The following is a 7,669-nucleotide window of genomic DNA, read 5'->3' as shown; positions in this document are numbered from 1 at the left end:
CTAGGTTAGGCTTCAAGTGTCATCCCCCAATCATAGGGGCGATGCAAGAGGAAGTCATGCCTAAAGCTGCTTAAGTTGAAGAAGCTAGGCCCCCTGTAGGCGAGCCTAAGGTAGCTTGGTTGGATGAACTTGAAGGTAATCAATCTCCTTCTTCTTTTGCGCTGATGCCAACGATGGGAGCTGTAAGGCCTAGCCCGACAACAGGATTAGTTCCTAGGTCTAATATTGTCGTAAGCTCGCTACAATCTTTTGTAGCAAAAGATGATGACAAGTTATCATAGGGGGGCTTCTCGGATGACAACGTTGATAACACATCTTCGCATCCGTATACCACAGAGAAGGGAGTAGATTTTGTCAGGATTCTCACCGTTGTGTGGTAAGCCCATAGACATTCGACAAGTTTTTTATCCCAGACATGTTGACTTTTGGAAATGATCTTTTTGAGAAGCTTCACAATGATTTTATTAAAAGCTTCTACAAGCCCATTAGCTGACGGGTAGTATGTCGTTGATGAGACACTTTAGATTATAAACTTGTTGTAGAATCTTTGTATGTCGTGACCAACGAATTAAGTCCCATTGTCATGAACTATTCATCTTGGAATGCCAATACAACAAATAACATGATGTTTAATAAACTTAATCACGTTCGAAGTCTTGACTTCCGTTAAAGGAATAGCTTCAGCCCACTTGAAAAAGTAATCGGTTACTGCCAAGATAAATCGATGTCTTTGGATGTTGGCGGGGAGATTGGTCCAAGATATCCATTCCTCACATCTCAAATGGCCAAGATGGAGATGTTGGGTGCAAATTCCCTGGTACTTGATGGATGAAGTCATCATGAATCTGGCATGCATGACACTGTTTAGCATAATCGACATCGTTTGCAAACATTTTTGGCCAATAATAGCCAAGTCTTTAGAGTCGATCCCCTAATTTAGATCTAGGTTGATGAGCTCTACACATTCCATCATGGGCTTTTTTGAGAGCTTCTTGCGCTTCTTTTCTTGAAAGGCAATGAAGCAAAACTCCATCATGCGATTCTTGATATAAAGTTTGAGAAATCGCATTATAGTAGAATCGAAGGGCTTTGCATTTGACTGCAGCCACTTCTTTGGGATCATCAGGTAATATGTCGTATAAGATATAATTGATGAATGGGAATCTCCAGTCCATCGGTTTGAGATTGATAGAAGTTTCACAAACAATCTCTGTTGTTGTTTTCTCTGAGTAATCTTCTGAAGGGAACTTAGGGTGATACAAGTCACGACCCACAATGAATATCATTGTCTCTACCTTTGGTGGCAATGCTAATGAAGTTGCCAGCGAGGCTAAAGTATCCGCATAGGCGTTTTGGACTCGCGAAATGTATCTGATAAAGAAGCCTTTAAACTTTTAGGCTAACTTTAGCACTACAAAATGGTATGGGACCAAATCCTCATTGCGCACTTCATATTCTCCACGGACCTGATTTACAATGAGTTGAGAATTACCGTAGATCTCAAGATGTTGGATGTCGAATTCCTCGACCAATTACATCCCTAATAGCAAAGAGTTGTACTCTGCTACATTATTGGTGCATGGCTCAGTTATGGAAAATCCTCTTGATATCACGTGACCGTTTGGGGATACAAGTACTACTCCCACACCAACTATGATTCCTCCATCGAGTCTTGCTCTAAACGCACCGTCGAAGAATAATTTTCATATTTGTATGACTTCTTGAGCTATGCAAGCTTCTACAACCTCATCTGGTAAATCTTCATATAATTTGGAAAAATCAGATACCGGATGGTCGGCTAAAAAATCTACTAGGCCTTGACCCTTAATAGCTTTCTGAGGCATAAATTGAATTGTATACTGCGATAGAAGTATCGCCCATTTTACAAGGCGACAGTTCAACGAAGAAGGTCTCACCATGAGTACTCACAAAGGATTTACTTTGTAGATGACGTGAATTGATTATCCGACCAGGTAATGTCTTATTTTTTGGATGGTGAATACCAAGGCTAGGCATTCTTTTTCGATCGGATTGTATCGATGTTCAGCTCCAATCATAGTCCTGCTGAGGTAGTAGATTGCTTGTTCATGTCCTTGATCATTTTTTGGGGCTAACAAAGCTCCAAGAGAATGGTCCATGGCTCTCACATATAACAGAATGGTTTTCCTGATACTGGGACCACTAGGACGGGCGATTGAGTTAGGTATTGCTTGATTTCCTCAAACACCTTTTGGTAGTTTTTATCCCAAACAAATGAGACTCCTTTTTTCATTAATTTGATAAAGGGTTGGCAGCGTCCTGAAAGATTTGATATGAATTTTCGGATATAAGCCAACCTACCTTGCAAGCTTTTGAGTTCTTTGATGTTCTTCGGAGGCGGTATTTCTTGGATGGGACGAATCTTTTCTGGGTCAAGAGAAATCCCTTTAGACATGACTATAACTCCACTGAATTTACCACTGGCTACCCCCAGGAAAGATTTAGTTGGATTCATCTTCAGTTGATGTGTTCGCATGATGTCGAACATCATTCTCAGATCTGAAAGATGATCGCCTTTCTTTTGGCTCTTCACTATAATATCATCCACGTAATACTCAATCTTCTTATATAGATGTTCATGGAAGATTGTATTCATAGCCCGCTGCTAAGTTGCACCAGCGTTCTTCAGCCCAAAGGACATCATTGTATAACAATATTCTCCCAGTGGTGTTTTGAAGACGGTGCGCTTTTCGTCTTCAGGGTACATTTTGATCTAATTGTACCCTAAGAATCCATCCATAAAAGACATCCTCTCATACCCACAAGTATTGTTAATCATGATATCTGTGATCAGGAAGGGAAACTCGTCTTTTGGACATGCAACATTCAGGTCACGAAAATCAATACAAATTCTAACCTTGCTATTTTTCTTGGGTATAGGAACAATGTTAGCCACCCAATCAGGGTATTATTCTTCTATGATGAAACTTGAATTGATAAGCTTATTGACTTCTAATTCAATTACTTCCATGATCTCCGGACGGAACCGATGTTGTTGCTGTTTAACAGGTTTCGCATCCGGATCGATGTTGAGATGATTCATGGCTACTTTTGGGTCAAGGCCAGACATGTCTTCGTAATTCCAAACGAAGACGTCTGTATATTTTTGGATGAGAGATATAAGGTCTTCTTTCTCAGATGATGATAAGCTTTCACTTATAAAAATTGGCTTAGGATTGGTTTTGTCTCCCATATTTATCTGGATCACCTTATCTTTTGTGGGTGGTTCGCGTTGCTCGAAATGCATGTCCCATAAGATGTTAATGCATTTGATCCACGGATCTTTGGTTGAATCAATCAACTCTTCATCATCCCCATCATCATTATCTGGATGACTAGTTGAGGTCATGTTTATAGACATGCCTTTAAAGACTGCACCAATGCTAATATCAGAGTCCCATGATGATGTTCCGGATGAATGGTCTTGACATAGACATTCATCGGGTTCATTTTCTGAAGAAGAAGGAGTTGAAACATAGCCTAACACTCTTCTAGTTTTATGATAATAATCAGTAAGTTTTCCTTTTGGAGTGAAAGATTGAATTGGTTCTTGTCTTCCATTCTCGAAGTTTAAACCTTCCTGGTTATTAAAATGATAACCCATTTTTCTCATCATATAGAGGGACTTGGACCCATAATGATGTGATTGTGGGATTGCGGGGTCATCCTCTGAATCTTTTTTATTTGATAGCTCATAGTTGACTTTCCCAAAATAGATTAGGTTTTGTCCTTTCTTCTTAGCTGGGACCATGAAGATGGCTTTCTGAGCATCTTCTATCTCTTCGAATGTAGCGAATAATGATTTAAGCGGCATATTAAGTGATGCTTTGACATACAATATACATCATGGATCTGTACCTGCATTTGTATCAGTCTTTGTTTTCTCACGTTCAGAGGACACATCAGACAAGTAAGCCAAATTAAAAATTTTATTAATGTACCACTCGCCCTTACTGTATACATTATTATTATTGAGCTCATTCTGGCTCATTACATTCAGATCTAACTCCCATAGATACACTTCTTTAGGCTCGGGCTCGGTGTCTTCTTTGTTGCCACTGTCAGGATCTTCCTTTGGTTGTTCCGGCTCTTGGGGTCTAGATAGAAAATTGAGTCAGTGTGGTAGTTTTCCATACCCTTGAATGGTTGCCTCTCAGCTATCAAGGTTCTAACTTCTCCTTCATCATTGGCGTATTTCATTACTTAATGAAGGGTAGACGGGACAATGCGATTCACATGAATCCAAGATCGTCCTAATAATAGATTATAGGACGTGACAGCATGTATGATATAGTAAGTCACCTCTGACTTGAGATTTCCAATCTGACACTTTAGTTTGATTTTACCCAAGGTTCGTGTACTGTTAGCGTTGAAGCCAAAAATAGTAGTATGAGTGGAGCTTAGCTGATGTAAGGGAATCCCTAGGAACTACATCACCCTGTACGACATAATGCTGAGTGTGGATCCTGGGTCAACTTGGACGCGGCTGATCTTAGAGGACCTAATATACCCTAAATAGTATAAAGGTCTGCCATGCTTATGCTTGAATTGCATATATTCTTGTATGAATGATACGCATGGCAGACTTTGTGCAGCTTGCAAGCATTGTGCACAAGAAAATCCTTTTGTAGCTTCTGGGACTACAGGAACTTGTGTGATAAAGTTTTTTGTATCCGTTAAAGCTTCGATCAGAGCCCTTCTCGTAGACTTGGACAACCTCAGGAGTTCATAAAGAGTGATCCTGATAGGAATGTTAGCCAGTTGTGCCATGACATTGAAACGGAAGGGAGTGCTTGACCCCTCAGCTTCTTGTTGGAGAAGATTCTTGTTATAGAGAACCTCCTTCTGCTTCCCTTTATCGGCTGACTTCTTGGGAATTGTACTCCCATCCTCTTCGACATGTTTATCTGGTCCTTGAGCAGCCTGATCATACCTTTTTAGGTATGTCTTTCCTGACCTGGTGCATGCTCCAGGATTTGTTTCTTGCTCGGTCGCAAGAGCAATCCTATCCTCTTCCGAGTCGGTGAGAGGGATCAGATGTGCATCATCTTTATTTAGAGAATGGCTAATCATATTGGACGATTTAGCATTATTTGTCTTCTTCTTTCCTGGCACACTTGTCCACTACAGATCATCAAACAAGTCAGGATGGACACACATTATCTCTCCTTTCATAATAGTAAGGGGTACCAATCCTTTATCTTTTTGACTATGTGTGTCAGTATTTTTTAGGTGCATCTCTTCCTTAGGGATAGGGACGCCACCATTGGGAGCTGCTACGGATGGGAAATCCCTGAATTAGACCAATATCATGTTAGTAGACACAGTCTTCTATTCCGACTTTAGCTTGAGCACTTCAGTGTCGACCAAGGCCTACAGAATATCCTTAAAGATATAACATATCTTTGTTGGATGTCCCAGTGCTCTGTGGTAGAGGTAGTTGTAGGCATCGAAAATTGCCTATAGGTCTCCACGAATAGCTCAGTGTTAAGGAACGATAATGAACGTCACTATCCGGTTCACAAGAGTTCGACTGACGTCGGTGAACGATTGAAGTGAACCGACGAACTAGGTGAGCTGACAGAATTTCGGGATAACGAAGGCACGGGCTAATCGAGAGCCCCGCGATGTTACAAAAAGAACAACGCCCTTCGTGTCTCGTTCGTTCTACAGATAATCCAACCATTGGAGCTGATAGAACTCTTCGTCGGACTTCCAACGTACTTCGAATCACTAAAATCCAAGTTCGGGCGAAGAATTTACAGCGGAAGCGGACGAATGCACCTCAACGGAGCGTCTCGGTTAATGGGAGACACCCCAGGGGTGTCTTAGATTTTCTGAGACACCCCAGGGGTGTCTCGGAAAATCCGAGACACCCCAGGGGTGTCTCGGATCTTCTGAGACACCCCAAGGGTGTCTCGAGTTTTGTGAGACACCCCAGGGGTGTCCCGGATTTTGAAAGACACCCTTAGCCCGTTTTAACCGCTCCGTTATCCTCTCAAGCCTATAAATACAAGCCTTAGGCCTTATTTTTTTGGATCTGGAATTTTGGAGAAGAGGCGAAGCCCTGCCGGAGTGAAGAGTGACCGAGCACTTCAACGCAAGAGAGTTTCTTCATCAGATCTACATCACCCGCATCCGTTCCTTAGCATTACTCCTCGTCGGTAATCCTAAGAAGAGCAAATATCTCGCTTTTTCCGAGATAGGCGCTTCAGTTTCTAGATCTCCTCGCGGATCAACGAAGCTCTGAACCAGATCTGATTGTCAGGTGGTCCACGGATATCGACGTCCTCGTCACAGGCTAAAGACCCACGCAAGCAAAATACGATAAACAGATCTTGTGTTTATTTTCAAGAAAGTTGTAATTTTTAATTCTTTGTTATTTGAATTCATTTGTAACGTTTGAAGTTTAATGAAATCAATGATGAAGGCAACTTTTGACGAAAACAAGCTGGCGACCACAGTGGGAGCCAACGGCCTCGCTGCCGAAGCCGTCGTGACGCAACCGACTTTCAAGATTTGGGTAAATGAAGAGATCGAATACGAGTTCGATCAACAAAAGTTTGAAGAGTACCTCTCTTCCTACTCCTCCAGATCCGCCTCTCCAAATAGGCGCAGGAAGATTTCGTCTTCCAATGGTGCTCGCGGGCCCTCGGGATCGAAGATCCAAGATCCCCTCGCCGCCGTTGCACTTACTCACCGCGACGCTCCAATGGCGTCTAATGTGGTGGAAGCTGCAGATCCAGATCTCCCTTCCGTCGCGAAGTCAACTGCTGAAGGAGTTCCAGCCTTGTCAAAGAGGGCGCGCCAAAGACGGCGCCAACGCCTTGCGCGACAACTAGCCAAGGCCGCAGAATCGATGGACGGGATCCGCTACAATAAGGATCTAAAGTCCAGACAGCGCCAAGAGCAACAACGGCGCACAACCAACTCCTCCGCCAAGACAGAGACGAACAAATGGGTTCGTGTCAAGAGGACTCGCTCAACCCTCGAAGAACAAATCAAGAAGAGCCACGCATTGCTCGTGCATGCCCGAGTCCTTCTGCAGAAAGCGGAAGAGATGCAGAAAGAAGAGACGGTCAAGAAGCCGTCAAAACACAAGCAGATCTGGGTGCCAAAGGCAAAACCGGCACCAAAGGCAAAGGTGGACGGAATTGTCGTCCAAACTTCATCAAATCCAGATCCCGTTTCCCTTGCCCCTCCGGCGGAGCTAGGTAAGAACGTGTGTCTTCCTAGATCCAAGGTTCCTTTGAAAGGTCGCCTCGGTCCTTTACCGGAAAACCGAGGTAAAGCACCTGTCAAGGAGCGATTGGGACCGATGAAAGGTCCCCAAACAACAAACCAGACTGGGGGTCGTGCTAATCCCCCTAAGAAAGATAACAAAAGGAAAGCCCTTGTTACCGACCGCATTGGATTGCGTGTTGAAGTTCAAGAGCCCGTTAAGTTTTCACGCTCGCAAAAGCGTAGACTTGAACGAGCGACTTTTGAAAACGCTAATAAAGCGTCATATCCCCAGAGGGAAACACATTCGTCTGACGATGATTGTGTTATACCTGGGAAGTCATGCCAACACTCTATGGGTTGCTCCAGTTATCAAACTGATGAGTTGTACTATAGAGCTGGGGGTGCG

This window comes from Asparagus officinalis, chromosome 4 (assembly GCF_001876935.1).
Source record: "Asparagus officinalis chromosome 4, Aspof.V1, whole genome shotgun sequence".
Lineage (NCBI taxonomy): Eukaryota > Viridiplantae > Streptophyta > Magnoliopsida > Asparagales > Asparagaceae > Asparagus > Asparagus officinalis.
This window is presented reverse-complemented; position numbering follows the sequence as displayed.